A 5,706-nucleotide genomic window follows, 5' to 3' on the forward strand; every position below is an offset into this window, starting at 1 on the left:
GTGTTGCATTCCCTTTTTAATTTTTTTCGCGCCGCTTGCAAAACAAAACGCACGTGTAAGTAATATATTTACCGTGTTTTATTATTTTGCACGAGTGCGGTAAGTCATAGCTGGGTGCTCACGATTCACGGGTCCAGCGTCGGCGTTGTGGCGCGGCAAGCGTGCACTGGTGCGGTTGAGAGGGAGGGGTGGAAACCGCGTTAAACTCGTCTCCGTAGTTGAGAGGGAGCGGCCAAAGCAATGTACAATCGTCTTTGTAGTGGAGCTGGGAGGGGCAAGGATAAGGGACGAAGACCGGGGTAACATGTCGGATGCGATCATACCAGCACTAAACCACCGGATCCCATTAGAACTCCGAAGTTAAGCGTGCTTGGGCGAGAGTAGTACTAGGATGGGTGACCTGCTTGGGCGAGAGTAGTACTAGGATGGGTGACCTCCTGCGAAGTCCTCGTGTTGCATTCCCTTTTTAATTTTTTTCGCGCCGCTTGCAAAACAAAACGCACGTGTAAGTAATATATTTACCGTGTTTTATTATTTTGCACGAGTGCAGTAAGTCATAGCTGGGTGCTCACGATTCACGGGTCCAGCGTCGGCGTTGTGGCGCGGCAAGCGTGCACTGGTGCGGTTGAGAGGGAGGGGTGGAAACTGCGTTAAACTCGTTTCCGTAGTTGAGAGGGAGCGGCCAAAGCAATGTACAATCGTCTTTGTAGTGGAGCTGGGAGGGGCAAGGATAAGGGACGGAGACCGGGGTAACATGTCGGATGCGATCATACCAGCACTAAAGCACCGGATCCCATCAGAACTCCGAAGTTAAGCGCGCTTGGGCGTGAGTAGTACTAGGATGGGTGACCTGGCGAGAGTAGTACTAGGATGGGTGACCTCCTGGGAAGTCCTCGTGTTGCATTCCGTTTTTAATTTTTTTCGCGCCGCTTGCAAAACAAAACGCACGTGTAAGTAATATATTTACCGTGTTTTATTATTTTGCACGAGTGCGGTAAGTCATAGCTGGGTGCTCACGATTCACGGGTCCAGCGTCGGCGTTGTGGCGCGGCAAGCGTGCACTGGTGCGGTTGAGAGGGAGGGGTGGAAACCGCGTTAAACTCGTCTCCGTAGTTGAGAGGGAGCGGCCAAAGCAATGTACAATCGTCTTTGTAGTGGAGCTGGGAGGGGCAAGGATAAGGGACGAAGACCGGGGTAACATGTCGGATGCGATCATACCAGCACTAAAGCACCGGATCCCATCAGAACTCCAAAGTTAAGCGTGCTTGGGCGAGAGTAGTACTAGGATGGGTGACCTCCTGGGAAGTCCTCGTGTTGCATTCCCTTTTTAACTTTTTTCGCGCCGCTTGCAAAACAAAACGCATGTGTAAGTAATATATTTACCGTGTTTTATTATTTTGCACAGTAATATATTTACCGTGTTTTATTATTTTGCACGAGTGCGGTAAGTCATAGCTCGGTGCTCACGATTCACGGATCCCATCAGAACTCCAAAGTTAAGCGTGCTTGGGCGAGAGTAGTACTAGGATGGGTGACCTCCTGGGAAGTCCTCGTGTTGCATTCCCTTTTTAATTTTTTTCGCGCCGCTTGCAAAACAAAACGCACGTGTAAGTAATATATTTACCGTGTTTTATTATTTTGCACGAGTGCGGTAAGTCATAGCTCGGTGCTCACGATTCACGGGTCCAGCGTCGGCGTTGTGGCGCGGCAAGCGTGCACTGGTGCGGTTGAGAGGGAGGGGTGGAAACCGCGTTAAACTCGTCTCCGTAGTTGAGAGGGAGCGGCCAAAGCAATGTACAATCGTCTTTGTAGTGGAGCTGGGAGGGGCAAGGATAAGGGACGAAGACTGGGGTAACATGTCGGATGTGATCATACCAGCACTAAAGCACCGGAACCCATCAGAACTCCGAAGTTAAGCGTGCTTGGGCGAGAGTAGTACTAGGATGGGTGACCTCCTGGGAAGTCCTCGTGTTGCATTCCCTTTTTAATTTTTTTCGCGCCGCTTGCAAAACAAAACGCACGTGTAAGTAATATATTTACCGTGTTTTATTATTTTGCACGAGTGCGGTAAGTCATAGCTGCGTGCTCACGATTAACGAGTCCAGCGTCGGCGTTGTGGCGCGGCAAGCGTGCACTGGTGCGGTTGAGAGGGAGGGGTGGAAACCGTGTTAAACTCGTCTCCGTAGTTGAGAGGGAGCGGCCAAAGCAATGTACAATCGTCTTTGTAGTGGAGCTGGGAGGGGCCAGGATAAGGGACGAAGACCGGGGTAACATGTCGGATGAGATCATACCAGCACTAAAGCACCGGATCCCATCAGAACTCTGAAGTTAAGCGTGCTTGGGCGAGAGTAGTACTAGGATGGGTGACCTCCTGGGAAGTCCTCGTGTTGCATTCCCTTTTTAATTTTTTTCGCGCCGCTTGCAAAACAAAATGCACGTGTAAGTAATATATTTACCGTGTTTTATTATTTTGCACGAGTGCGGTAAGTCATAGCTGGGTGCTCACGATTCACGGGTCCAGCGTCGGCGTTGTGGCGCGGCAAGCGTGCACTGGTGCGGTTGAGAGGGAGGGGTGGAAACCGCGTTAAACTCGTCTCCGTAGTTGAGAGGGAGCGGCCAAAGCAATGTACAATCGTCTTTGTAGTGGAGCTGGGAGGGGCAAGGATAAGGGACGAAGACCGGGGTAACATGTCGGATGTGATCATACCAGCACTAAAGCACCGGATCCCATCAAAACTCCGAAGTTAGGCGTGCTTGGGCGAGAGTAGTACTAGGATGGGTGACCTCCTGGGAAGTCCTCGTGTTGCATTCCCTTTTTAATTTTTTTCGCGCCGCTTGCAAAACAAAACGCACGTGTAAGTAATATATTTACCGTGTTTTATTATTTTGCACGAGTGCGGTAAGTCATAGCTGGGTGCTCACGATTCCCGGGTCCAGCGTCGGCGTTGTGGCGCGGCAAGCGTGCACTGGTGCGGTTGAGAGGGAGGGGTGGAAACCGCGTTAAACTCGTCTCCGTAGTTGAGAGGGAGCGGCCAAAGCAATGTACAATCGTCTTTGTAGTGGAGCTGGGAGGGGCAAGGATAAGGGACGAAGACCGGGGTAACATGTCGGATGCGATCATACCAGCACTAAAGCACCGGATCCCATCAAAACTCCGAAGTTAAGCGTGCTTGGGCGAGAGTAGTACTAGGATGGGTGACTTCCTGGGAAGTCCTCGTGTTGCATTCCCTTTTTAATTTTTTTCGCGCCGCTTGCAAAACAAAACGCACGTGTAAGTAATATATTTACCGTGTTTTATTATTTTGCACGAGTGCGGTAAGTCATAGCTGGGTGCTCACGATTCACGGGTCCAGCGTCGGCGTTGTGGCGCGGCAAGCGTGCACTGGTGCGGTTGAGAGGGAGGGGTGGAAACCGCGTTAAACTCGTCTCCGTAGTTGAGAGGGAGCGGCCAAAGCAATGTGCAATCGTCTTTGTAGTGGAGCTGAGAGGGGCAAGGATAAGGGACGAAGACCGGGGTAACATGTCGGATGCGATCATACCAGCACTAAAGCACCGGATCCCATCAGAACTCCGAAGTTAAGCGTGCTTGGGCGAGAGTAGTACTAGGATGGGTGACCTCCTGGGAAGTCCTCGTGTTGCATTCCCTTTTTAATTTTTTTCGCGCCGCTTGCAAAACAAAACGCACGTGTAAGTAATATATTTACCGTGTTTTATTATTTTGCACGAGTGCGGTAAGTCATAGCTGGGTGCTCACGATTCACGGGTCCAGCGTCGGCGTTGTGGCGCGGCAAGCGTGCACTGGTGCGGTTGAGAGGGAGGGGTGGAAACCGCGTTAAACTCGTATCCGTAGTTGAGAGGGAGCGGCCAAAGCAATGTACAATCGTCTTTGTAGTGGAGCTGGGAGGGGCAAGGATAAGGGACGAAGACCGGGGTAACATGTCGGATGCGATCATACCAGCACTAAAGCATCGGATCCCATCAGAACTCCGAAGTTAAGCGTGCTTGGGCAAGAATAGTACTAGGATGGGTGACCTCCTGGGAAGTCCTCGTGTTGCATTCCCTTTTTAATTTTTTTCGCGCCGCTTGCAAAACAAAACGCACGTGTAAGTAATATATTTATCATGTTTTATTATTTTGCACGAGTGCGGTAAGTCATAGCTGGGTGCTCACGATTCACGGGTCCAGCGTCGGCGTTGTGGCGCGGCAAGCATGCACTGGTGCGGTTGACAGGGAGGGGTGGAAACCGCGTTAAACTCGTCTCCGTAGTTGAGAGGGAGCGGCCAAAGCAATGTACAATCGTCTTTGTAGTGGAGCTGGGAGGGGCAAGGATAAGGGACGAAGACCGGGGTAACATGTCGGATGCGATCATACCAGCACTAAAGCACCGGATCCCATCAGAACTCCGAAGTTAAGCGTGCTTGGGCGAGAGTAGTACTAGGATGGGTGACCTCCTGGTAAGTCCTCGTGTTGTATTCCCTTTTTAATTTGTTTCGCGCCGCTTGCAAAACAAAACGCACGTGTAAGTAATATATTTACCGTGTTTTATTATTTTGCACGAGTGCGGTAAGTCATAGCTGGGTGCTCACGATTCACGGGTCCAGCGTCGGCGTTGTGGCGCGGCAAGCGTGCACTGGTGCGGTTGAGAGGGAGGGGTGGAAACCGCGTTAAACTCGTCTCCGTAGTTGAGAGGGAGCGGCCAAAGCAATGTACAATCGTCTTTGTAGTGGAGCTGGGAGGGGCAAGGATAAGGGACGAAGACCGGGGTAACATGTCGGATGCGATCATACCAGCACTAAAGCACCGGATCCCATCAGAACTCCGAAGTTAAGCGTGCTTGGGCGAGAGTAGCACTAGGATGGGTGACCTCCTCGGAAGTCCTCGTGTTGCATTCCCTTTTTAATTTTTTTCGCGCCGCTTGCAAAACAAAACGCACGTGTAAGTAATATATTTACCATGTTTTATTATTTTGCACGAGTGCGGTAAGTCATAGCTGGGTGCTCACGATTCACGGGTCCAGCGTCGGCGTTGTGGCGCGGCAAGCGTGCACTGGTGCGGTTGAGAGGGAGGGGTGGAAACCGCGTTAAACTCGTCTCCGTAGTTGAGAGGGAGCAGCCAAAGCAATGTACAATCGTCTTTGTAGTGGAGCTGGGAGGGGCAAGGATAAGGGACGAAGACCGGGGTAACATGTCGGATGCGATCATACCAGCACTAAAGCACCGGATCCCATCAGAACTCCGAAGTTAAGCGTGCTTGGGCGAGAGTAGCACTAGGATGGGTGACCTCTTGGGAAGTCCTCGTGTTGCATTCCCTTTTTAATTTGTTTCGCGCCGCTTGCAAAATAAAACGCACGTGTAAGTAATATATTTACCGTGTTTTATTATTTTGCACGAGTGCGGTAAGTCATAGCTGGGTGCTCACGATTCACGGGTCCAGCGTCGGCGTTGTGGCGCGGCAAGCGTGCACTGGTGCGGTTGAGAGGGAGGGGTGGAAACCGCGTTAAACTCGTCTCCGTAGTTGAGAGGGAGCGGCCAAAGCAATGTACAATCGTCTTTGTAGTGGAGCTGGGAGGGGCAAGGATAAGGGACGAAGACCGGGGTAACATGTCGGATGCGATCATACCAGCACTAAAGCACCGGATCCCATCAGAACTCCGAAGTTAAGCGTGCTTGGGCGAGAGTAGTACTAGGATGGGTGACCTCCTGGGAA

General features: G+C 51.4%; 10 non-coding genes and 4 pseudogenes across 10 annotated transcripts; all 14 read left to right on the top strand.

The window, feature by feature from the left end:
• The first annotated feature begins 309 nt into the window (after window positions 1-309).
• On the top strand, window positions 310-462 carry LOC123174297 (uncharacterized; annotated as a pseudogene).
• Window positions 463-759: 297 nt separating this feature from the next.
• LOC123174296 (uncharacterized) lies at window positions 760-907 on the top strand (annotated as a pseudogene).
• A 297-nt stretch (window positions 908-1,204) lies between these two features.
• On the top strand, window positions 1,205-1,323 carry LOC123174341 (5S ribosomal RNA). The gene has a single exon (XR_006486969.1). It is a non-coding gene; the product is annotated as a 5S ribosomal RNA (ribosomal RNA).
• Window positions 1,324-1,437: 114 nt separating this feature from the next.
• Window positions 1,438-1,564, top strand: LOC123174302 (uncharacterized; annotated as a pseudogene).
• Window positions 1,565-1,861: 297 nt separating this feature from the next.
• LOC123174257 (5S ribosomal RNA) lies at window positions 1,862-1,980 on the top strand. Its single transcript, XR_006486898.1, has one exon. It is a non-coding gene; the product is annotated as a 5S ribosomal RNA (ribosomal RNA).
• A 297-nt stretch (window positions 1,981-2,277) lies between these two features.
• Window positions 2,278-2,396, top strand: LOC123174278 (5S ribosomal RNA). The gene has a single exon (XR_006486918.1). It is a non-coding gene; the product is annotated as a 5S ribosomal RNA (ribosomal RNA).
• Window positions 2,397-2,693: 297 nt separating this feature from the next.
• On the top strand, window positions 2,694-2,812 carry LOC123174291 (5S ribosomal RNA). Its single transcript, XR_006486930.1, has one exon. It is a non-coding gene; the product is annotated as a 5S ribosomal RNA (ribosomal RNA).
• A 297-nt stretch (window positions 2,813-3,109) lies between these two features.
• LOC123174273 (5S ribosomal RNA) lies at window positions 3,110-3,228 on the top strand. Its single transcript, XR_006486913.1, has one exon. It is a non-coding gene; the product is annotated as a 5S ribosomal RNA (ribosomal RNA).
• A 297-nt stretch (window positions 3,229-3,525) lies between these two features.
• On the top strand, window positions 3,526-3,644 carry LOC123174309 (5S ribosomal RNA). The gene has a single exon (XR_006486939.1). It is a non-coding gene; the product is annotated as a 5S ribosomal RNA (ribosomal RNA).
• Window positions 3,645-3,941: 297 nt separating this feature from the next.
• On the top strand, window positions 3,942-4,060 carry LOC123174274 (5S ribosomal RNA). The gene has a single exon (XR_006486914.1). It is a non-coding gene; the product is annotated as a 5S ribosomal RNA (ribosomal RNA).
• A 297-nt stretch (window positions 4,061-4,357) lies between these two features.
• On the top strand, window positions 4,358-4,476 carry LOC123174281 (5S ribosomal RNA). Its single transcript, XR_006486921.1, has one exon. It is a non-coding gene; the product is annotated as a 5S ribosomal RNA (ribosomal RNA).
• Window positions 4,477-4,773: 297 nt separating this feature from the next.
• On the top strand, window positions 4,774-4,892 carry LOC123174282 (5S ribosomal RNA). Its single transcript, XR_006486922.1, has one exon. It is a non-coding gene; the product is annotated as a 5S ribosomal RNA (ribosomal RNA).
• A 297-nt stretch (window positions 4,893-5,189) lies between these two features.
• On the top strand, window positions 5,190-5,308 carry LOC123174263 (5S ribosomal RNA). The gene has a single exon (XR_006486904.1). It is a non-coding gene; the product is annotated as a 5S ribosomal RNA (ribosomal RNA).
• Window positions 5,309-5,605: 297 nt separating this feature from the next.
• Window positions 5,606-5,706, top strand: LOC123174301 (uncharacterized; annotated as a pseudogene).

The sequence above is a fragment of the Triticum aestivum genome, unplaced genomic scaffold, assembly GCF_018294505.1.
Source record: "Triticum aestivum cultivar Chinese Spring unplaced genomic scaffold, IWGSC CS RefSeq v2.1 scaffold2488, whole genome shotgun sequence".
NCBI lineage: Eukaryota > Viridiplantae > Streptophyta > Magnoliopsida > Poales > Poaceae > Triticum > Triticum aestivum.